This window comes from Protopterus annectens, chromosome 11.part0 (genome assembly GCF_019279795.1).
Source record: "Protopterus annectens isolate FY-2018-M chromosome 11.part0, PAN1.0, whole genome shotgun sequence".
Lineage (NCBI taxonomy): Eukaryota > Metazoa > Chordata > Ceratodontiformes > Protopteridae > Protopterus > Protopterus annectens.
In genome coordinates, this window is record NC_056745.1 from 1,537,855,075 (window position 1) to 1,537,880,723 (window position 25,649).

A 25,649-nucleotide genomic window follows, 5' to 3' on the forward strand; every position below is an offset into this window, starting at 1 on the left:
ACCCAGATCAGCTTTGTTAAGGGCAGATCCTGCCTCTTAAACCTGGTTTATTTCTTTGAAACAGTCACCAAGGCCATTGATGAGGGAAAGGTGGTCCACACAGCCTACCTGGACCTCGCAAAAGCCTTCAATACAATACCCCACTCGGGCATTATAGATAAGCTCACCTGCTTAAATATAAACTCCTATGTCACTAGATGGGTTGCAAACTGGCTCAAGGACAGAACCCACATGGTTAGAATTGCTGGAGCCATGTCAGACTCCAAACCAGTTACAAGTGGCGTCCCACAAGGCTCAGTCCTGGGACCTCTCTTGTTCGGTATATATTTCTCGGAGGTACAGGCCAACACGGAAGGACTGTGGCTGACCAGGTTCGCAGATGACTGCAAACTGGGCGCCATAATCGACTCTCCAGCCGATACAAGCATCCTCCAAAAGGGCCTCATAGAAACAGACAACTGGTGCCAGAGCCATGGCCTCAAGCTAAATGCCAAAAAGTGTATAGTCATCCCCTTTGGCAAAAACAAAGTGCCCACAAATTACTACATAGGTGGTAATCCATTAAGTACAGAAGAAGTAATTAGGGACCTGGGGACCCAAGTTAATAGCAATCTCTCATTTGACAACCACGTGGCCAAAATGGTTAGAAGAACATTTTATATAGCCCACCTAATCATGAAGGGATTCACATCTAGATCAGGGGAGGTCATCGTGCCACTTAACTCATCCCTCATCATGCCCATAATTGAGTACAATGCCCCTTTTGGGATGTACCTTACCTGCAGCAACTGGAAAGACCCCAAAAGTACCTCACCAAGAAGATCAAAGGGCTCAAACAGATGCCATATGCTGCCTGGTTAAAGAAACTCCAGCTCTACTCAGTGGCATACCGCCTGATCAGAGGCGATCTGTGCCTGACTTATAAAGCCATGTCCAACCCAGAATTAATGGACATGCTGCACCTCAGAAAATCCAAATCCCATCGAGCTACGTGCTCGAGAGACTTGAACCTCAGCATTGAAATAAATAGGACATGCTGGAGGGACAGATTCATAACCCAGAGGCTCCCTTCACTCTGGAATAAAATCCCAGTCCAGGTTAGGCAGAGTCCCTCATTGACTCTCTTCAAGAGGAATCTTGATGAGTGGATGGGAGATCATAGGTTTACTCCAGGTATCACTTCTGTGTCACTGTTAGACAGAGGCACAGTATACTTACCTCGAAAAAGGGCATAGCAAAATTAATTTAAAATGGGTGGCAAAAGCCAAACACACTCTGGCTAGGCTTATAAATGCCCTAGGGCAGATAGCCTAGTATGAACCTATGAACCTATGAACCTATTAGAAATTCAACTGTATTTTTCTGGTGGTGGTAACTGCTAAACACAGACAGGTGCAGAGTTATAGTTCAGGATTGTTTTTTACCATGAATGGGATGACTTAATCTGATATCGGTATGAAAAAAATCAATTACACCCCTATAACAACTTAAGTAAGGCCAGTTGTAAAGACCTTGAATGTCCATACATTCAAAATAACTATTAGAAGAAGGACTACACCTTTGTTTGAATACAAATATGTCTCAGTGAAGATGAAATAATGGAGAATGATGATGCCTGTTGGGAAATTGTTAGAAAAAAAGAGAAGAATCCTCTAAGATAACATAACTAAATGTTACAGTGCAGGCTACCAAAGTAATTCTGAGTATTAGATTCACTGTCAGTATGCAATAATACCATATACAAAGATAAAAAAGGGACTTGTAAACCAGAGGATGTCACCAAACACAGCAGGTTCCCAAAATGATATTTTGTTGAGCACTTTCATCTCGCTTATATATAAAGACTTCATCAGAATGAAATAAAATGTTAAACTCACACAATATAAAACACCAAAAGGTAGTCACATTTTATAAATACACCGATAATACTGTAAAATTCATTAAACAATTAATAAAATGCAAGCAGCAACTTTAGGTAAGTACTTAATTTAAAAGGTGGAACACTAAACGCAGTAAGAACGTAGCCTAAGAAGGCTACTTATATTAAAGGTGTCATTTAATCCAGGAAATACATGTGCATTTAACTTAATTTGCCAAAGAAGTTCTTGAAATTCTACCATGCCAGCCCAAGGCCCTCACCTAGGATTTTTCCTAACTCCTTCAATAGCAAAAAAAACCAAAACTGATGACTGGGGTAATGTTCAATATGTCTATACAAGGTATTGTTTATGTTCATATTGAAGCAAAAAAGTTCCAGATGACCACCACAGCTTAAAACAAGTTTAATTAGACAAGCGCTTTCACATAGATCAAGCTACGCTTTCTCAAGTCTTCAGTAAAGCTGGCAAAATGCCTAAACATTTTATAATCAAAATCAATCAATTAAAATCAATTAAACACATAATTTAATAATCAATTTAACAATTCAAATACATCAATTAAACAATGTAGAATAAAAAGGCATGATGGCTGGAGAGTAAAAACACATTTTTATTACCAATAAAATAATGAGTTAGGTAAGTGCTTTCAAGGCTGCCCTCTTCTTCAGACCTTAATGAAAAACTTTTACAAATTTGCAGTTTAAATACATGTAACAACCAATAAAAACACACAATAAGATTTAATGTGGCAAACCTCTTTTTCTTAAAAGAGGTTTTAAAGAAACAGCACTGTTCAAGCCTGGTGGAGCATAAGCCTTAAAATCAACAATCCATCTCAGCTCTGTGTTCCTATTCCTAGAAAACATATTTAATTCTAGAATAGTATCAACTAAATTCATCTTGTTTGCTTGTACAAATGATAGACTTTTATTTAATATAGATATCTGTTCTTTAGTTAAATCCACAGAAGACAAGTTAAAAATCAAGTTATTCACTTGCAGTTGCGCATGGTCAGACCCTTGTTGTAAACTGAGGGGGTTGGACTGTACCCTTCCTCATCTCCTGCGGCTCCAAGACCTCCCCATCTGTATATCTTGCCTTATGGATAGTGCCTTCTCCAAAAAAATGCTGAATGGTGAGAGTTATCTACACCATTTATTTTTTAAAAAGACATTATTACCATTGTTAACTGTTGTCACCAAATGCAAACAAATACATGTGCAAAACGTATCAGATTGTGGTATTCACCATAATTTTAAGTTTTTAGTTCTACAAAAAAATAATGAGAGCTTAAGAGAAGGAGATTTACACAATGAAACTGAATACACAGAGCTGAGAATGATTGTTGATTTTAAGGCTTATGTTCCACCTGGCTTGAACAGTGCTGTTTCTTTAACACCTCTCTTAAGAAAAAGAGGTTTGCCACATTAAATTTTATTGTATGTTTTTATTGGTTGTTACATGTATTTAAACTGCAAGTTTGTAAAAGTTTTCATTAAGGTCTGAAGAAGAGGGCAACCTCAAAAGCGCTTACCTAACTCATTATTTTATTGGTAATAAAAGTGTGTTTTTACTATCCAGCCATCACGCCTTCTTATTCTACATTATTTATTTTTGGGGTTTGTTGGCTCCACCACTTTCTCTTTACTACATCAATTAAACAACTGACCAATGTTACATTTATTTAAAAGAGTGAGCTTCTAGCTCGGGTTTAATACAAACATAATTACTCAGTCCAGGGTGTATGTGTGCTTGCAACTTTAATATCCACTTTAACTCAACGCGTTCTATTTGATTATTAATGTTACCTCCTCTCTTATCACTGACAACAATTTGTATAACTCCAAACCTAAATTTATGTGAAGGAAACTCCATAATGTGTTTTACTAAAGCATTCAGTTTGTTTCTATTTTTTACATCATACATATGCTGACAAATTCTGTCTCTAAGTCGTTTCTGTGGTTTGCCTGTATAAAAACATCTGCATTCTATGCACATATACACTATATTAGTTGTTTTATAAGTGGCATAAAATACAGGCTGAAAAATATATGGTAGAACTGGATGTTTATATTTCTGAATGGCAGAAACATATTGACACATTCTACAGTTACTGCAAGGGTATATTCCCATTTTGTGCAAAGGCAAAATATTCTTCTGCCGATCGTTACATAGTAACTGTTTCAAGTTACTCCTATTCTTATATGCAAAACTGGGAACTCTCCCTATAACATTTTATGTCTCTTTATCAGTTGTCAAAAAGTGCCAGTTATTCTTTATTATATCACAAACTTTACTAGTATCACTGGCATACTTAGTGATAAAACGTACTTTATTGCTCTGCTTAGTATTACTTTTTGTAGCTGAATAAATTAAATGTACTGTGTCCGTAGAATTAGTTTCACTACCATTTAGAAAAGTTTTGTTCTTAATATCTTGAAAAACAGTTTCTTCATATCCCATCTCCACAAATAACTGCTGTAGGTAATCAACCTCCTTGTCCTTATCAGTTTGTACATTGCATATATTTCTAACCCTATTCAGTTGCCCTTTGATAATGTTAGGAAATACATGCCTAGGATGCATGCTATTACGAACCAAAAGACTATTCTTCCAACAAGCTTTTCTGAACAGCTTTGTATTGATATTACCTAAACTGTCTCTATATATAGAGACATCCAGGAAGTCTGTGCTCTCAAGGGAGAAGGATACCGTGAATCTCAAAAAATCTGTTGTAGATTCTAAATATTTAATAAAATCAAACAATAAGGGTAGCTCTCCATCCCATAACAAAAAAGTATTGTCAACGAAACGTCTATACATTCTAACATGTATTGTACACACTATTGTGTAAATGCTGTTTCTCCCAATGATAAACTACCAAGTTTGCATATGAATTTGCACATGGGGTGCCCATGGCAACCTCCCATTTTTGTAAATATATATTATTATCATATACAAAAATATTGTTAGATAGTATTAAATCTAATAATGTGCATATTAAAATAATCTCATTGGTGCTACTAACACCCATCTCTTTTAACTCACTCCTTACTGCCTCTATACCATACTGATTGGATATGTAAGTAAATAGGCTTTGTACATAGAGTAACCATATAACAATTGCTTAGAAATGATACTTCCCTAAGTTCCCTTAAATCTCTCAGAAATTGAGATATAGCTCCCAAAATAGTAGAAATCTCCCTAACTAAAGGTTCTAACTTACTCTCCACATAAATTGAGAGGGGTTCCATGGCTCAACCACCTCCATCTACAACTGGTCTTAAAGGTGGTTTGTGTAGGGATTTGTGTATCTTGGGCAGCCCTTTAGTGTACGGTATTCTTGAATAATCGACTGTAAAAAACCTATATAGTTGCTCATCTGTCTGCACATTAACAGATCATACAAACATTCCTTGATATTTTTAACAATACTCAAGTGCTGAACATGTGTTATTGGGATATAAGTATGTATTGAACTCAGCATTTCGTGCATAGATTGACTATAGTCACCCTTATTCAAGATAACAACAGCCCTTCCTTTATCTGCAGGTCTTATGCTTAGGGCTTGATTACTTTCCAAGGATTGTAGGGCACATCTCTCATCTACTGTAAGGTTATAAAAGGAACCTCTACCATTCACATAAAACTGTTATAGATTTCATTTTCACAGGCTCTAATAAAGGACTTAACATGATTAGGTATAGCAGGTAAAAAATAACTTTTTTTATAAAACTTAGTGTTTTTCTGTTTTTCATCACCTTTGAAACACAATTTTAATGCTACATTATGGCCAAACACTCTTAAATCTGTTAACAATTCACTTACTTCAGTACATGCAGAGGGTATAAAAGTTAGACCCTTATTCAACATAGCTACTTCAGCTTCAGTTAAACAATGATCTGATAAGTTAACCCCAAGTTCATTCACTGTCTCTGTCTTCTGTTCAGAGTTGCTCTCTCCCCTGAAGATTTCCTTTTCCTTTTTCCTTCCTTCACCCCACCACACCCCCACTACTTAAATATACCAGCTCCGAGATTGCACTAAACTGCAGTGAAGGCAAAGTTCATCATGGTGGCCAAGTGGTTCCTTTCATAGGGAAAGGAATTTAGCAGTCCATGCATTCAGTGTAATGCCACTTCGGAGTAATGAGCTCAGGTAAGTGACATTATTCGTTTAAAAGTGCTTTTGTTTAAAGAAAGTAGATCCATATATATATATATATATATATATATATATATATATATAGTTTCTTTGTGAATTGCTTTGTTTATTTGTGAATTGCTTATCCAGTCTCTCTTCGAAATTAACCAGAAAATAAGATCCAGTTTTAGGACATTATTGAGGAACACAAAAAATGTAACTATAAATTTATGCTGGCTATTTTTATTTTAGGGGATAAAAAAAAAAGATTTGATTTTTTGAGAAGTCATAGGAAGGATTTACATTCTAGAATTAGTGTAATAAAGGATGATGTTTTGATGACGAATCCAAACCATTTAGATGAATTATTTAAAGATACTTTTTCTACACTATAAAACATGCAACACTTTGATTAGCCTAGATTCCTATGATTGTAATGACCAAACCAAACTCAGCAGCTGGGAGTTATGGCCTTAAGGAATTTTTTTTCAAACATCATAGTGTCTATAATGTCATGTATTGTTTGATTATTGTGACTATTTCTTAAGAAGGAATTTGTCCCTCAGTCATAGAAAACTGACATAGTTACTTCCTTGTTCCAGGAGTATACCACCATTACTGTAGACAATTATTTTCTCATTAGCCTTATGCATATTATTGGGAAACTCCTTGGAAGAATATTATGCTTTCTAATCATTGAGGAGATGTAGTCAAATGTGAATATATCCCAGTATCGATTTTCACAACAAAGATTTTGCTTAGCAATCTTGTAAAGTTTCAGTTTTTTTTTTTTTAATTGAATCTACTCTGCTATGTAAATGTCACAGTTGCACACAGTGTACCTTGGCCTGGCCAAGACATCTGATACAATAATCCACTCAGGAATTACAGATAAGCTTACTAAATTAGGCATAAACCCTTTATCTCCCACTGGATAGCCAACTGGCTCACTGATAGGACCCAAGAGGTCAAAATAGGTGAGGCCACCTTCACCAAGAGGCCAGTCACTAGTGGAGTCATCAATGGCTCTGTACTGGGCCTGCTCTTTTTTGGCATCTATTTCTCTGAACTGGAAGCAAACACTGAAGGTTTATGGCTGACTAAGTTTGCAGATGATTGCAAGCTAGTGGCTATCAATGACTCCCCTGCAGACTGACTAACAAATGCTGCCAAAACCATGGCCTTAAACTCAATGCTAAAAAATGCATAATTGTACCCCATGGGAAGTCAACCATTCCAGCTAATTACCATGTTGATAATAGATCCCCTAAGTGTTGCCCCAGTGGTCAGGGATCTGGGTAAACACGTAGACCGTAGCCTTACCTTTGACCAGTATGTGATCACAGTAGTGAGGAAATCCTTTTATATTGCACAACTTATAAGTAAGGGCATAGCATCTAGGTCCAAAGAAGTTATTATTCCACTATAATATGTCATTATAGAATTCATAGCTACTCTTCATATCCTGGACTCAAACCAATTTAGGGTTGTTAAAGGCAGATCTTGCCTCTTTAACCTTGTGAACCTGTTTTGGACAATTCACACAGTCATTCAATTTAGGAAAATCCGTCCACAGTGCACACTGGACAAGGCCAAGGCCTATGATGCCATTCCATATTCTGACTTCATTGAAAAGCTGATCTGGTTAAAAGTAAAAAATTACCTGCTGGATAGCAAACTGTCTCAGCAGAAGAACCGGATCTATTATTGTCATAGGCACACTCTTATCAAAAAAAGAGTAGTTGCCAGTGGTGTCCCCCAGAGATCAGTTCTGGGTCTACTTCTCTTTGGTATCTAATTATCTGATATCAAGGCCTCTCCAAGATGGCCTAACACACACTAACAATCAATATTTATACTGAGAACTCAATTTAAATCCCATGAAATGCAGCATTGTGTTCTTCGGCAAACCTGTGAATTTATGATCCTATCACATTGTAAGATCAGGTCTCACATAAACATAGTTTTGTCAGAATAAATCCCACATAAATAAAGTGCTCTGTTTGCATAGGTCTAGAAATGCATCCATGTTAAAGCAGGCCTATGCCTTTATTTTACATTTTACATTTTACATGCACCTTTGCTAAATACAGTTTCAGCTAAAAATACAAACTATCTCAGTGCGATAATCTTCATGCCAAACACTGATAAGGATGAGACATGCTAATAAGATTTGCAGAAAATTTTATTGTATGTTGAAGACTTTGCAAAGATACAAAAACAGATAGATAGTGACAGGTACCTGTTATAATATTGTATTTGCATAGCACAAGGCTTGGGAACCAAGGTTAAGGAGGCATGTAAAGCTAGGTAGGAAATTTACAAGGTTTTGGTATTAAATTGAATACTTTTAAGACAGAAGTCCAGAAATTCAGAAGTTCCAAGTTTAAGAAACTACAAAGAACAGATATGAGTTTAGGGTTACAAAAGGACAGATTGATTCAGTCTTCAGAGCTACAGAAGCCTGAATACTTAGTTTGAAGTCTTCATGGTTACAAAGCTTTACTTTGATTCAGTTCATCAGCACTCTTATTTGAGACAGTTTCAGTAATAAGGACCGGATCTACCTCCACTATATGCTTCTAACATTCTTGTATTTTGCTCCCACATAATAAACAACCTTTATCAGAAATCCAGTGAACTGACTTATTCTGAAAGGGGCAATAAGAGATTTGGTACTTGTTCAGTACAGCTCTGAGCTTTACAGCTACAGACATCTGGCTCATCTTACAATTGCGAGCAACATGGTTGGTCAGGGGGAATAATGCTACAGTTAAAGTGATTCTCAGAGTCCCAGAGCAACCCTGGAAAATTTGAGGCCAGTACTGAGTATCTCAAAACAACAACGGCCAGCACAAAAACAATCAGCTGCAAACTTCAAACTTCTTAATCCTCTTTATTGTGATTCTGCTATGAAATAAGCAACATCTGTGATGGTCATTGTTGTTTGAGTTGTTCTCTTTTGGCCTTTGCACTGCGTCATACTTGCATGGAAATACTGTTTCTTTTGCCAGTAGTGAGTATGTCAACAGCATAAAGACAGTTTTAAAGAGCAGTGGCAAGCGTTGAAAAATTACTTCAAATTATTGAAAAAACTTCAATAAAACTTCTTCAAAATTTCTAAGAAAAAATATAGCCTTGCAAGGTACCTGTGTGATGTTGGAGAGGCAAGTATTTCAAAGAAGCTGTGAGATGACTGGCCAACCACTTAACACTCTTTTGGCATACCTTAAACAAGTATTCATTTTTATTGCAATTATTTTTTTAGTTACGTCCGACAACAAATGTAAAAACAGTTTAAAGACTTCTACAGTAAAACCTCCAGTAAATGTGTAGCTTGTGGTTACAAACTGTGCTAAATAAACAGAAATCTAAGCTGTCTACTACTAAAAAGTGTTCTAGAAGTGTAAATTTTGATTTTATCAGTTCAGAAATTCTAAATCTTTCTAGATGCAAAAGAGTTAAAATGCATCATCAAGCGGTCTGAGGAACTTCCTTATAATCTAGGAATGAGAAAGGAATGAGACTAAAAAGGCCATTACAAATGACAAAAAAGATTACTACTGCCAACTGCAATATAAACATCAAAACAATCCTCAAAAGTTCTGGGTGGGCTTAAATAATCTTCTCCAACCAGGTAAATCCAACACTCCAACCCCAGGAACATTAATTGATAAAAGCCCAGTAGAAGTAGCAAATACATTTAATACTTACTTTACAGAGATTATTCAATCCTTAGCCAACCAACTATCGGCTATCAGGACCTCAATAATAGACCCCATATCTAAGTCACTCATCTCCCTTAACCTCCAACCTGTCTCCACTTCCCTCATCCGATCCTTATTGAAAAAGCTAAAGCCAACTACACTTTCTGCAGATCTTCTCCCAGCCGAATACCTGCAAAAAGCTGCAGATGTCATAGCATATCCCGTCTCAATCCTAATTAATCGGACCATAACTGAGTCCACAATCCCCTCAATATGGAAAATATCCTATGTTATACCACTCCATAAAGGGAGCTCATCCACAGAACTTTCAAACTATAGGCCAATAGCCATATTGTCACCACTTGCCAAAATCATGGAAAAATGTGTACAAAAACAACTTCTACACTATCTTACCCAGAATAATCTACTAGCCAATTCTCAACACGGATTCAGACCCCACCATAGCACAACCACTGCCCTTCTCTCTTTTACCGACACTATTAACCATAACCGGAATGATAAAAGAATATCCTCGGCTCTCTTTTTGGACTTGTCTAAAGCCTTCAATATGGTTGACCACCAGCTACTACTCCATACTTTGAAAACCCTGAACTTAGACAACCAAGCCATAAACTGGTTTTATGCTTACCTGTCTGATAGGCAACAAGCAGTACTCTGGCAGAATAAGCTCTCACGCCTATTATCTAATACCATAGGGGTTCCTCAAGGCTCTATATTAGGACCTCTTCTCTTTTCAGTCTTTATCAATGAACTCTATACAGTCATCCCTGAGGCCTCTTGTATTCAATATGCAGACGACTCTACATTAGTTTGTTCTGATACTTCCCCAGTTAATTTGCTATCTACAACCCAACACATTTTTACTGCAGTAGAAAACTGGCTATCAGGGCGTCATTTGATCTTGAACCCAAACAAAACCAAACTACTACTCTTCCATCCAACCCATAAACCCTCTCCCATATCATTTACCATACAATCCAACAATGGGACTATCATCTCCCCAGACTCCTATACTAAACTATTAGGAGTTACCATAGACAATAAACTTAAATTCGACATGCACATTAACCATACCATTAAAACAGTTAACAAGAAACTCGGGTCATTGTACAGGATTAAAACTTTCCTAACTCCAATTGCCAAAGTGGCCATTTCCCGCACACATCTTTTCTCTACCCTTCTCTATGCCTCTCCTGTGCTTACTAACCTTAACAAATCCGACCTAAACAAACTCTCATCTTGCTATAATCACATTGCCAGATTTGCAACTGGTATGCCCTATAGAACTCACCACTGCACTAACCTAAAAAACCTAGGCTGGATAGAACTACCTAACTTTCTCCAGATGAACCAACTCATAGAAGCTTTTAAAATTCTCAAACAACCTGATAACACTCCTGCACTGAAAAATTTAATTCTTCCCTATTCCAATCTAAGCTGTCTTCGCTCATCAAATAGGCAACTTGTCCAAACAATCAAATCCCATAACTCAGGGGGTGACTCTCTGTTTGCCAATGTCATTGGAAAAATATGGAACTCCCTCCCCTGTAGCCTTACTCTTACTACCTCCCTGGTCCAATTCAAAAAGAAACTAAAACTCCATTTTAAGTCACATTGGCTTTGCCAGTGCTCTAACCCAGATTAGCTCACCTCATTTAACCTAGATCTCTTTCTCCCCATACTTATCCTAGTTTAACAACTTAACTTTTATCTTCAAAAGACTGAACACAATTTTTCCTTGTCCAATCTCTAACCATATCTGTAACCCCTAAACCTCTGTTAAAAAGACAACCTAAGGTATGAACCTATAACCTTAAACCAGACCATTGTATAGTACTCAAGCTCAAAGGCTGCTATTGTCCTTTAACCTAACATGCTTTATAATATTGTATAGGGACCATTGTATTTTTTTTTTTTTTTTTGGATAGCTATTGCTAGATTGTTTTTGTTATGATATATACTGTATATCTTTCTCCGTAACTGGACTACTAAATGTAATAATATGTAATATTGAACATGTATGTAACCTTCTGACATTGTGGAGTTTTTCTCCCCGGGCCTCCGCTGAAAATGGACATGTATCCAGTCGGACTATCCCGGTCAACAAATGTAAATTAAATAAATAAAAATAAATAAATCTACAGCAGGGATCGGTGTTTACAGAAACAGCAGTATTTTCAGCTTCTGATATTGGTACAGTTTCAGATTTAAATAATGCACAATTGTAACAAATTCTAGTTTCCGGTCTTCAGAAATCAGTGTAAATAGCAAATGTAAGTTAGAATGCACAGTTAAGTTGCAATATACTTGTCAGCCAGATGTAAATGCAGTGTATGAGACATGCAGATTTCAGGACAGAAAACAGAGCACGCATTTTCATTGTCTCAAGCTAATGCTATCAGTATGTTTTCAGATACAAATTATCAGAATGTAATAAATTCTAGCTAATTGTGTTCATTGGCCAGTGCAAATATTGCAATGGGGGAGATCAGGGTGTAGAGCTTAATCAGAGTGCAGAGACTGACAGAAATCCAGCAGAAACAGATCAATTTGATACAGTAAACAGCAATGTAAATGTTTCACAGACGTTAGGGCAAATTAAGGAAGAAAAGCATGCCATGGCTCAAGATGATGTTGTTACTAGTTCTATAGAAAATGATTTTCAGAATATCTGTAAAGAGTGTGGTAGTCCAGCACCAAACCAATTGATTTATCTGACATCATTCAAGGTAGAAAGGAATTGCAGACTACATATTTCATTGTTTATGGGAAAGGAATTGTGAAATCACATACTAATTAGTAAAGACATGTAAGTTTCAGTTACAAACAGACCTCTACCAGAGGACACAAGTGCATTATAATGTTGTCAGGATTTAAAGGTTACAGCAGTGAGCAGTTCTCAGTGTGACAGTATTGTATTAGGTATGGATATGTTGTCAGGGTTAAATGATGTTTTAGATTTCAGTGACAAGATTTTTCTAGAGAGAGAAAAATGCTAAGGAATATAGAGTAGTCCAGACAGAAGACACTTGTAAGAAATTGTTTGCAGTAGAATGCACAGACGATACACAGGACTTGAAAGATCATTTACTACAGGAAATTGCAGATTCATCGGCTGAAAACAAAATAGATACTGGTTCAGTTGCCACAACTAAAGTGCAGGCAGAACACAGTCATCCACATTTTCAGAAACACCACCTCATTCCCAGAGAAGCAATAAAAGACATTCATGAATATATTACAGACTGAAAAGAAATGTGTGGTAAAGTAAAAGGATCAAGTCCATTCAATTCACCTTTATGGCCAGTGAGGAAAAAGATGACAGTTACAGGCTAGTATTAGAGATGAGATTAGCAAATAAGTACAGCATTCTGGTAGTACATGTTCTGTATAGTACACCAGAAATGACAGTCAAGTTAAATCCTGAGAATATATGGTTTACTATTCTTTTACTTCATTAGACATTGTTACAAGTTTTATGATTACTGAATTATAGTAATAAAGTATCGCAATGCATAAATGATATCTTAATACAGAAGAGTGGGTACAGATATTAAATTGTGTTTTACTAGTTTTACAGACAGTAAAATTTTGTCAAACGTATACAGTACAGTCATAGGTTCAGATCCCATGCAAAAAAAGAGTGCAGTATGAATACTATTCTTTAGTACAGTCACAGGTTTGAATCTTATGCAAGGAAAGAGTGCAATGCAATTTACTGTATGAGGAAACTAAACATAATTGCAAATTACAGACAAATAAACTCCAAAATCAGATCAGCTCAATTCTAGCAGTATATGTGTATATATAAATGATTCAAGATTTTAGACATTTCACACAAGATTTTCAACTTACTAAAGTGCACCAGAAGAATGGACTTACATGATTATGTTATTAGATTACTGGTCAGCTCAGCAAGCTGAATTGAAGACAGTACTGTATGCTATAGAACATCATGGCACTGATCACTTGAATATTGTTAGTGACAGTTTTTATGCAGTTACAGTTCTTACTATTTATCTGGAGATTTGGGCTACAGTTCTTACTATTTATCTGGAGATTTGGGCTACAAGGACATTTGTAGATAGTGGCAGTAAAGCATGCAGAAGTACTACCACAGTTACATAACATCAGCTGAAAGAACAGGAACATTTTAAAGCAGTAGGCAGAGATAGCTACACTCTTGAGTGGAGAAATTATTTTGCATAAATTATGGTCTGAGGTCATTAAGTAAAAATAATTACAGATGCAACACCAAAAAAATCAACAGTTAAGATTGATTTAGTAAAAGTACAGAAATGCAAGAAATGTTGAAGAATTAGTACAGTGTCAGATTATTACTTTAGTTTAACTTGAGTTAATGACAGGGAGAAAAATGCCATTTGATTCAGTAATAAAGTTAAAGCCTTTCTATTTCACATAACACATTATCCATTTGGTTACAGACCTACAAGAATTTATTTATTAGTAAGAAAAGATTATTTCAGTCAGAAGAAATTTGTGTATTTTATAGTATATTCAAAGTCAGGACAACAAGCAATGCTAAAGACATCTAGATCGGCTTATAAAAGCTGCACTTTATTTTAAGAACTTGATGCTTTTTTTGTATTTTTACAGATATTATACTAGAAGAGCAAGTTGTAAACAAAAACTGTTTTTGGATTATAAATGTTCAGTTACAAGTTTATTAAAATTCAAGATATTTACCAAACCAGTAGTTAACTCCTCCCTGGTTAGATTCAACCACAAATGAATCATCCTGGAAATCCACATCCCCCTGCAAAGGTAACCACCGTGAAAAACTTCTCCAAAGCTAACTTTGGGCTCCTAAAAACAGCAGTGTCTAACTTGATGGCACACATGCAAATGGAGAATAGTTGCATGATCACCGAATCATACACCAATGCACTGTACAAACACGTACACAAATGCATGGATCTTGCCATACTCAACAGAACCAAGACACTCTCCTCCAAAAAGAAGGAAGCCAATCTGGTTGTCCCCTGCCATAAACAGACTCTACAATAGAAGGAGGAAACTGATGCAGAATAAGGTGAAGTCCCAAGACTGGAAAAACTCCCTTATCAGCCTCAACAAAAAGTTGAGATCCCTCATCAAATCCTCTAAAGCTAGCTATGAAAACAGAATTGCAGCAGATACTAAAGACAACCACAAGGCCTTCTAATAGTTATGTAAAGAATCTCCATGGCTATACCCAGATTTGCTCAGATGTGCTACTGCACAACAGTACCTCCTATACCAAGCCAACATATATTGCCAATATACTGGTCGATAGATTCAGTGCCAACTTTACGCCCCCAAAGAACCAATCACAATACCAGTAGATTGCCAGGCACCCAGTATTACTGCTGCACAGGTTAAAACAGCACTGTCTAAGGCCAAGAATACAGCTTCCATGGGACCTGACAGTATCCCTGGCTGTGTTCTACATGAACAACAGAGTAAACTGTCACCTCACCTGTGTGCCCTGTTCAATCACACCCTCACCACAGGCTTTGTCCTTACTGAATGGCACACTGCTACAGTCATCCCTCTCCACAAAGGAGGAGCAACTACAGACCCTGGGAACTATCTCCCCATTAGCCTGATGAGTCTGATATGCAATGCTATGGAATGCATCATCATGGACCTAATAAAAAAGGATATAGGGAATCTCCAAACTTTGGATCCCACACCATTTGGTTTTGTGAAGGGTAGATCATGCCTGCTCAACTTGGGCAACTTCTTTGAGTCAGTCACCAGAGTTGTGGATGAAGGCAAGATGGTTCATACAGCCTACCTTGATCTGGCCAAGGCATTTGATACCATTTCCCATTCAGGGATCATAAAAAAACTCACTAAGGTAGGCATTAACCCCTATATCACTAGGTGGGTTGCAAACTGGCTCACAGATAGAACCCACAGTATGAAAGTAGCAGACTCCAAGTCAGACTACCAACCAGTTACGACTGGAGTCCCACAGGGTCCAGTCCTGGGTCTTCTCCTGTTTGGTATCTACTTCTCTGAAGTCAAGGCCAACTCAATGGGTCTCTGGCTCACAAAGTTCACAAAAGATTGCAAGTTGGGAGCTATTATTAACTCCCCAAGTGATGTTGACATCCTACAGAAAGGCCTTACTGAGATCAACGACTGGTGTCAGAACCATGGCATTAAGCTCAATGCCAAAAAATGTGTCATCATCCCCTTTGGGAAAATCCCTGCTCCCATGAATTACCACATTGATGGTAGTCCACTGAACACAGAAGGTGTTATAAGAGATGTAGGAACACAGGTTGACTGCAGCCTCTCTTTTGACCACCACATTGCCACTGTGGTCAAAAAGTCCTTCTATGTGGCACATCTCATTACCAAGGGTTTTGCATCCAGGAAGAAGGAGGTCATTGTCTCCCTCTACTCTTCCCTCATTAGGCCAATCATCGAGTACAATGTCTCATTAGGCATGTACCTCACTAGACACCTGCAACAACTGGAGAGGCTGCAAAAGTACCTCACAAAGAGAAGCCTAGGCCTTAAACACTTTTCCTATATGGACAGACTCAAAAAACTCCAACTATTCTCTGTCTCATATCACCTACTTAGAGGCAATCTCTGCTTGACTTACAAAGCCATGTCTGACCCAGCTCTGTTAGAAATGCTACATCTAAAGAAATCCCAATCCCTCCTCACCATATACTCCAGTGACCTCAGCCTCATTACCACAATCAACAGATCATGCTGGAAGGACAGGTTCATAACCCAGCGACTGCCCTTGCTATGGAATAGACTTCCCATACATGTCAAGCAGAGCAACTCACTGGCCCTCTTCAAGGGAAACCTTGATGAGTGGATGGGAAATAGAAAATTCACCCCGGGGATCACTCAAGTGGCGCTACTCGACAGAGGCACTGAGAACTAAGGTCGGGTGGCATGATGTCAGGGTAATCCTATGGGCTAGATTTGTAAAGGCTCCAGGGCCATTAGCCTAGTACACACCTATGAAGCTATGAACCTTCCCATAGGGGTATAAGGCAAGGACTGGAGGCCACATCATTGTATAAGAGAGACCAGAAATGGACAAATGGACAACAAAAGAAAACTAGGGTGACTTTTTCAGTACCACAGCAGTGACTGGGACAATGCAAATTAAGGCTTACTCTATTTTAAATCTGTCAAGCACTGTATTGGTTAAGTCAAATATCAAGACTATTGGATTATCAATAGAAAAGCCAGAAATTAAGACCATAAGTGTGTGAACCAGTTTATTATATGTTTATGTTTTTTTTTTCAATGTCTTCTTACATAAAGATAAAATGTAGTTAACAACATAAATTGTTCAGTACATGAACATTATGCTAACTGAATTTATGGAGATTTGTTTCAGTTTATCCAAAGAAAAATGTTCTTTGTATTAGGACACACACACACACACACACACACACACACACACACACACACACACAATCTATATATATATATATATATATATATATATATATATATATATATATGTATGTATAAAATACAGATGCAGATGTGCAACTAAAGAAATAAATTTTACACTCAAAACAAGTATAGTACAAATACAGATGCAGATGTGTATTCATGAGAATTAGTGACATCACAACATGGAAGTATTTCAAGTTGAATTTCATTGTCAAATTATGTTTTCAGACCGTTGCAAAATGGAAAGAATTAATTTTCAGGCTATGCTGTTATTCATGTTCAGATGCTACTGGCTGTTTCAGATGTTCAGTATAATAGGTATTACTTTAATGTCAGTTTCAGTCAGTTTTCATAATATAACATTTATACAAAGTTATTTCAAATTCTCAGTATTATACATTTCTAACAGCATTACTAGACAGTTCCTACAACAGGCATAAATAGTATGTATGTATAATCAGAACCTTGCAGAATTACATCACAGCTTACATTACTCAGTCATTAGTTTTAAGGGCAGAGTGACAGAAATATTTGTAACATGCTTATGAAGACAAGTTATATAATTACCTAAAAAAATAATAAGCAGTGATAGTAATTCAATAAACTCAAAGCATGACAGGTCAAGGTTCCAGGACATCTACTTTAAAAGCCTCAGCTATAAACTATCTCATTTCCTGCCAAACACTAGGACCTCTACTTTAAAAGCCTCAGCTATAAATTATCTCACTTCCTGCCAAGCAATTGAAGTTCCTGTCTTCCCACTTGAGCACAATTCTCTTAATGCACCTCAAAGAGTCATATGTCATATGGAGCTGGTGTGTGTGTGTGTTTTACCCCAGCAGTTTATTGTTGACCGCTCTTCTTCACCCCCCCAACCACCTATTGTGGTAGAACTTTCCTACATGTCCACCACATTGTATCTGATCTTCATTCTTCTCCCCACATCTCCAGCATTTGGATGGATATCATCTGTCTTGATGCATCTTTACAGGGACTGCTCATATTATATCCTGTTTACTCCATAAATTGCCCCAGCTTACCAGAAGTTCACTCATATACATGCTTCACCAACTGCCTGTAGGTGACACCAGCTCTTCCTTTTTCACCTGCTCTTTTTTCCTTAAGCTAAGCATACCTCATAGTTTATTATTTCTCCTTCTGTATATTTTACTTGTCCATGTTCTTGTATGGGCTCTTCTGAACACTATGGTTGTTAGTTCTTAGAATTCCCTAGTCAGCCAATACCTGTCTGTAAATTATATTTATCTTCAATAACTGGGAAATATAGCCCTTCATTCATCTCTTCATCTGTTAGGCCTCTGACCTGTCTACTGCCCTTTCCATCCCACATTACCAGCCTCTCTTCCATTTCCTTAGGGCAGCTCCACCATAGATCCCTAATACTTCTGTTAAATTTATCTGTGAACTGCAGTTGACACCCTAGCAAACTATTAATCATCCCTTTTGTACTATAATATTCTTTACAGAGAAGGGTGATCCTGCTGTTGACCCTGTAAATTACAAGTCTGTTAGACTCACTAGTATAATCTGCAAAGCAAAGGAACATGCTATTGCCAAACTGATAACCAATGGTATAGATGACCTTGTATATATGGATACATGTAACTTCAGCTCCATAAAAGGCAGATGAAGCCTGCTCAGTCTACGTGAGCTATTATAGTGTTACTAAAATTGTTGATTAATAGAATGCAGTCCACACTACCAAAATGAACATAGCCAGGGTAATTGATATTAATCCCTATTCTGGTATTATCAATAAACTCTCCAACACAACATTAAGCTATAGGTAAATCACTGAATACCTAAATGGTTCTGTGATACAAGCAGAGTGGGGTATTTGTTCCAGGTAGAAAAACGTCAGTAACCGTGTCCCACATGACTCTGTCCTGGCCCCCCTACTCTTTAGCATCCACTTGTCTGACCTGAAAGCTGATATGAAGAAACAGTGGCTAACTCAGATTGCTGATTACTGTAACTGGAGGTGTTTACTAAATTCCATTCTGATACTCAAATTCTCTGGCAAAGTCTTGACACCAAGTATTGCAGTGTAGTTTTCCTTGATAAATGTAACATCATCACCACATACCATTCAGAGAATGTTTGACTTAAACTGATCCCAGTCATGAGGGACTTCAGTATTTATCCTTATAACTAACTCTCCTTTTACTAATTCATGTCTGTCAAGGTTAGAATATTCTTCTAACTTGCACGGCGTACTCTTCCCGGTATCTTCTTAATTTCCAAAGAAGTTATAATTCCATTTTATTCCTCTCATTTGGCATGTATCTCTCAAAGAACTTAAGAGCCCATAGCATTCACCCATCAAAAAGATTGCAGGTTTATATTCCTTTAAATACTTTGGTATACTAAAAGTCTCATTTGCCTCCTGAAAGGTGATCTCTCTTTAGTCTTCTGTGCTATAAATGACACAACTAGTTTAGAATGACTTTACTGAAACAAAACCAGCAGTAAAGTAAACACATTCTTAAGAAACCTTAAGCATCTCTGCCATATTAAGAACACCAGGTGGTGTAACAGGTACTTAATCCAAAATATCCTCCCTCTCTGGAATAGGCTCCCTTTACATATCAGGTTGTGTACTTCCCAGAAACCTGTAAAACCAGTAGGATGGGTGGTCACAAACCTTCTTTTGATATATGTGGGGAAACACTAAAAATGATGGTCACTATTAATTCCCACCAACACTGGGTGAAATGACTAAGCTTCCTGATGGTCTCCCTGGCTGTAAAGTTAGTAGAGACCTATATACCTATTACAGCATAAATAAAAGAGTGCTAGCAAAATATGATAATTATTGCAAGCAAATACATTTATCCTGGGAACATTACTGCTTCATGCAGTTATCCATGTACCCAAAGCTGTCCAGATATTGTATTTACTGTTTGTTAATCAACTAAATAGAGTGGTGTGAGGACCCTTCTCAGCCATAACACTACATCAACTGTACTATAGTCGAACACGGAAGTTCGAAAATAGTAATGTCGATGACAAAAAAACAATCTAGGACTGTGTTTTAACATAGGTCAAGGTAGGAGAGATGTTTGTAGTTCTGAATAATACTGAACACCTACCTTGACCCATGTTAAAACCATTCCTAGATTGTTTTTTTGTCATCGACATTACTATTTTCGAACTTCCGTGTTCGACTATAGTACAGTCGATGTAGTGCCGTTCGACATTTCAATAGTAAACCATATTTTATATATATATATATATATATATATATATATATATATATATATATATATCTATGAAAGAATGACGTAACAATAAAGCATACAAAAGGAATGAGTAAGGAATCAACAGCAACCCCAGTATTATATAGCGCTGTCATCGTATGTCATATCAAGCTGGGCAGGAGTGAGTAAAGCACTGCTACTCACACCACAGGCAGGATATGTTGTAGAGGAGGGGCAGGTGGGTGAACAATGGGTATGCAATTTTGGGCCTAGGTGTGCAGGTGTTGGCTGGCGCAGTCGTATTAGGACCGTCTCGGGGATGTAAGTAATATTCTGAAATGGGCATAGCTGATGCCCATACCTCCAACCCCTAAGAGCAAATCCACTGGATAGGAAATAAACCATTCGGGGAACAAATAGGGACCATACTTCTGAACTGTCCCCGATTTCCAGGGACTTCCCTGATTTTGACTAAAATTCTAACTCTGTCCCACTTAATCCCTCCTTAAACTAGTGACTTTTGGAGGAAATGTGGTGAATTACACGTAATGAATAATGACAACAATTAAGAGTTATAAACATCATTTACCTCAGAAAATGTGTATGAATTCATATGTTCTGAGTCTGTCAATGTGTTAGGTTAATAGCACTAATAATTTAAATGTGTCCCTGATGTTGTTATGACGTGTCCATGATTCAGTTGATATTTGTTCCCAATCATTTGAGAGGTCTGATAGGGACAGAAAGCACATATTCCACTAACAATCTTAGAAAGATGATAGAATATTAGGTATGCAGTAGCATAACTCAGCTGAAGGATGTGGGTTCCAAAACCCAATTACTTGTTTGTATTGAAGAGTGTCAATTTCCATGTATTAGCCAGACAGGTGCAGATTGTGAGAGGAACACACCAATAATATGAATCAAACTCTGGACAGGCCGCTGATTCCGTACAGTTGAATGGCATGCTTTCGCCTAATGGGCAGCCATTCTCGATACTGTAGGCATGTAATCTGACATAATAGGCATCACAAGGTAATATCATAGTCCTCACACCCACCCAGGGGTGTGAGTGTCAGATGCAAACACCAAATGCAGTGCATTTGCAAGTGCGGGAGCAAGCGGGTGTAAGCTGTTTGGACGCCAGTATGCGAGTATTACACTGTTGAAGCAATGTAGAGGCAAACTGAGTGTAAGAAACTGTAACCGGAGGTTAGCATTGCTTAGCTCCACGCAAACCCACGCACACCCGCTCACAACTGCTTTAATGTGTCATAATCACTCCATATCCAACGGCCTTTTTCAGCCCAGCAACAAAATAAAGGGCCTCTGCAAGGCTCAAAACCAGGACACAGCACACACAGCTAATGTGATTTACCACTAAGCCATGTCAAACATACAAATATCGGATGTTATCACAAACATATCATCCAGCGCATTCATTCAACAGTATAGGAAATGTATTCCATCATGTAGATGTATGTGTGTGTGTTTATGTCCAGGTATAGATACATATATCTATATATATATATCTATATATATATATATATATATATATATATATATATATATATATATATATCAAGAACATCCCATGTGACAACAAAGCATTACAAAGAAATGAAAAGGGAAACACCAGCAACACCTGTAGTATGTAGTGGTGTTGTCTTATGTAATATCAAGACTCCCTCAGACAGACATGTGTCATTAATACACACAAACATTTGTACATTGGCCAAATACATCACTCTGTGCATTTTATTTACATTAACACAACAGTTCCTGTCCAATCATTATGTGAGAACAGTACTCTTGCAAGGTGTTGTGTGCGACATCATCATCATGTAAAAGGTAAATGGGGTAACCATAAAGGGACCAGTAGTGTTGTGTGTACAATGGGGTCTTCTGCATCACGTGTACCTGGAACCTTTAGGAGTCATGTGCATACCAAGATCATGTGCCTAAGAGACTGGGGTGAGGACAACTGGAGTATGTTGTGATGCATATTAAAAGGGTTACATGTGTCCAGTGGACATGTGTGTGAAATGGATAGCTATGTATGGGACAATTTTTGTTCTAGGAACTGATTGGCCTTTTGTTTCCGTAGGGTGAAAGTGGGATGTGGGGGAAGGGGAGTGGGTATGCTCATGGAGGATTGGTTGGGTAGGATAACAGCCATAGGCAACCACTACTGCACCAAAAACAGCCGCAAAGGTGGCAGTGCTGGGGGCTGTCTAGAAGGGGCAGGCTCACCCTGTAAATGTGAGACTCTGCCCTCGAGCTGACTTATCTGGCCTCGAAACCTCTTATTGAGCCCCCTACTGACCACGTCCGGGACTATACGACAGTGGACATGCTCCTGTCTGGACCTGATCCCAGGGGGGACAAGCCCCATCCTCAGTGGCGGTTCTACCAGAAGGTGGTGCAGAGCCAACAGAGGTGGAGGTCCAAGGCTGGGCCTCAGATGTGCTGGTGCCCAGTGCCATGGCCAGGTGAAGTGGGACAGGAGGTTCTGCCAGGACCTCCAAACCCATACAGCCCATGATGTTGCAGTTTTAACACAGGTATGGCTTAGTAATAGTCAACAGCATTCAGGATTACTTATAACACCATGCATAGATATGACAATCAAGCCAGCACAACAGATAGTATACATATGCAGAGGGAGCACAACACATGCATATATGCTGCATGGCATCTGTACAAAGTGTAGAAGACTTGTGACTGCAGCTATGAACAGTTGCCCATTATTGGCATGTCACTGAACCCCAGACAGTGACTGTCATACCACTGTTTCATCTGACATATGTCCAATCAGGGATGCGATGGCGGTAACTCTCATCACTATCACCATGTACTGACTGCAATCCTCACACTATGCTCCTGCTGTTCTAAGATGTGTGTTCAGTGAATAACACAGGAAACAAATGCTTCCACACACTGACCAGTCCACAGATGGCCCTACAGATGGGAGTTCCCTCACAAGCACTGTTTTGTCAGTTTTAAAACATGCAGAATAGCCATTACCACACACAACCTGTTAAACTGGCAGTAGTCTCAATGACGCATAGCTACACTATATGCTGTAGTCATGTCTGGCACATCACCCTCCTGTCTTTAGGCTATTTTCCACTGTGTATGTTATTTGAGGAACATCCAGATATCATCTGTGATGCAGTTTAACAAACACCAGATCCAGGTTCCACTCACAGCGACTGTCATGGGCAAACACCAACATGATGTTCCTAGATATTGTACTGTGTTTCCATGCAATTGGCTATGGGAACATCATCACAGCTGTTTCACATGCAATCAGCTAGAGGAAAACTGCAATAGATGCAGAGGCCATCGCCTGATCATGACCATCACTTACAAAACACAAGCTGCTGCTGAGCAGGTGTACAACTCCACATCCACCAGAGAGTGTGTGGGAGGGACAGACAGAGGCAAGGTACATCAGAGAAGGGCTCGGAGACTACAACCTAAGCATCGTCTGTTACACACTTACCAGTACAGGGGTTTAAACCCCTGACTGACTAGTCATTACTATTACAAGGGCATGCAGTTCCTCCATGTGCCTCAAAGCTGACATGTTGGTGTGCTGTAAGAACATATATGTGTGCTGGTGAGCGACATCTGCAACAGAGATATAGTAGACATACATTAGGTGTAGCACACATGGCTGTCCACATGAACGGATGTTATTGTCAACACAACCACACTGTCTAATGGACTCACATTGACGCACTTTGCCAGGTCCACAAATACACTTTCTAACTACTTAGTTTGCCACATTGCAGTTATGTGCAGGTACTACATGCACCACAGGGGATATCCACAGGTTCTAAGGGCTAGGGCATGTGAACATGTCTGACATCAGTTGGTATGCCAATGGGAGTTATACTGGGTGTGACTGTGGTTGGGAGCATCATACCCCACATGCAGACACAATGTGCCAGTACTGACATGCATGTGTGCATTGCTTCATGGGTGTGTAGTGGTTGGCTGTGCAAGATGGCTGTACAAGGCTGGGTGAGGGGTAATCCTTGGCATCATGCCACCCAACAATGGTGTGCAGTGTGTACAGGGTTTCAGTGTCTGCAATGTCCCACATAGATGGGTAGTGTATGAACTGTCCTGACATCCTGGTTACCATTGTGTATGGCCATTGCTTTGCAATGCATGCCGTGTCTGTGTTTGATAGTCCTTGACATGGACATTGCCTGGGATGTTCACATCCCACAATAATGTACAGTGACATGTACAAGTGTACTTGCTTTGGCCGGCACATGTTGTGTACACAGACTGTTATCCTCAGATATGCCAATACTGGTCTGGTGTGGCAGGACCGACTTATAGACAGCAGGTTGACCCTGCACCTGCATTGATAGCATGATACAGGTATTCCCTGGTGTTAGTGGCATCAGTCCATACAGGGCACATGTGTAAGGCATTGTATGGCCTCTGTGGATCACATTTGATGGCACCACATATGTTGCAGGCATCCAATGGGCAACATAGTGAAGGCACACTGAACGCAATTATGTGCCTATTGTACTGCTGCACAGGGTGCCATGCCCTCTGCAGCACACTGCAATCACACCATGCCTACTATCTGTCATCAATGTGCAGGGTACTAGCAACATAGTGGGATATTCTAGGCAAGTGTGTTTGTGTATGACACATGGGTTCAGAACGTATTCCGGGTAATAGTAGGGTTGCATACCTTGTTCACCAGGCCTTTTGCCAGATATAGGGGTATGGCTTGCCAACACTGTATATATATATATATATATATATATATATATATATATATATATGCATATACACAGACACAGCCATAGCTATACACACACACACACACACACACACACACATATATATATATATATATATATATATATATATATATGTATATATATATATATATCTATACATATATAGTATATATATATATCTATACATATAGATATGTATATAAACATGTATATATATATATATATATATATATATATATATATATATATATATATATATATATATATATTTATTTATTTATTTATATATATATATATATATATATATATATAGATATATATATATATATATATATATATACATACACACACACACACACACACATGTCTGAACACACTTTGTGACACAGAAGGGTTCTAAAGGAACTGATGTATACACAAAACAGAGGCATCTCTTGTGTTATAACATTTAAATCT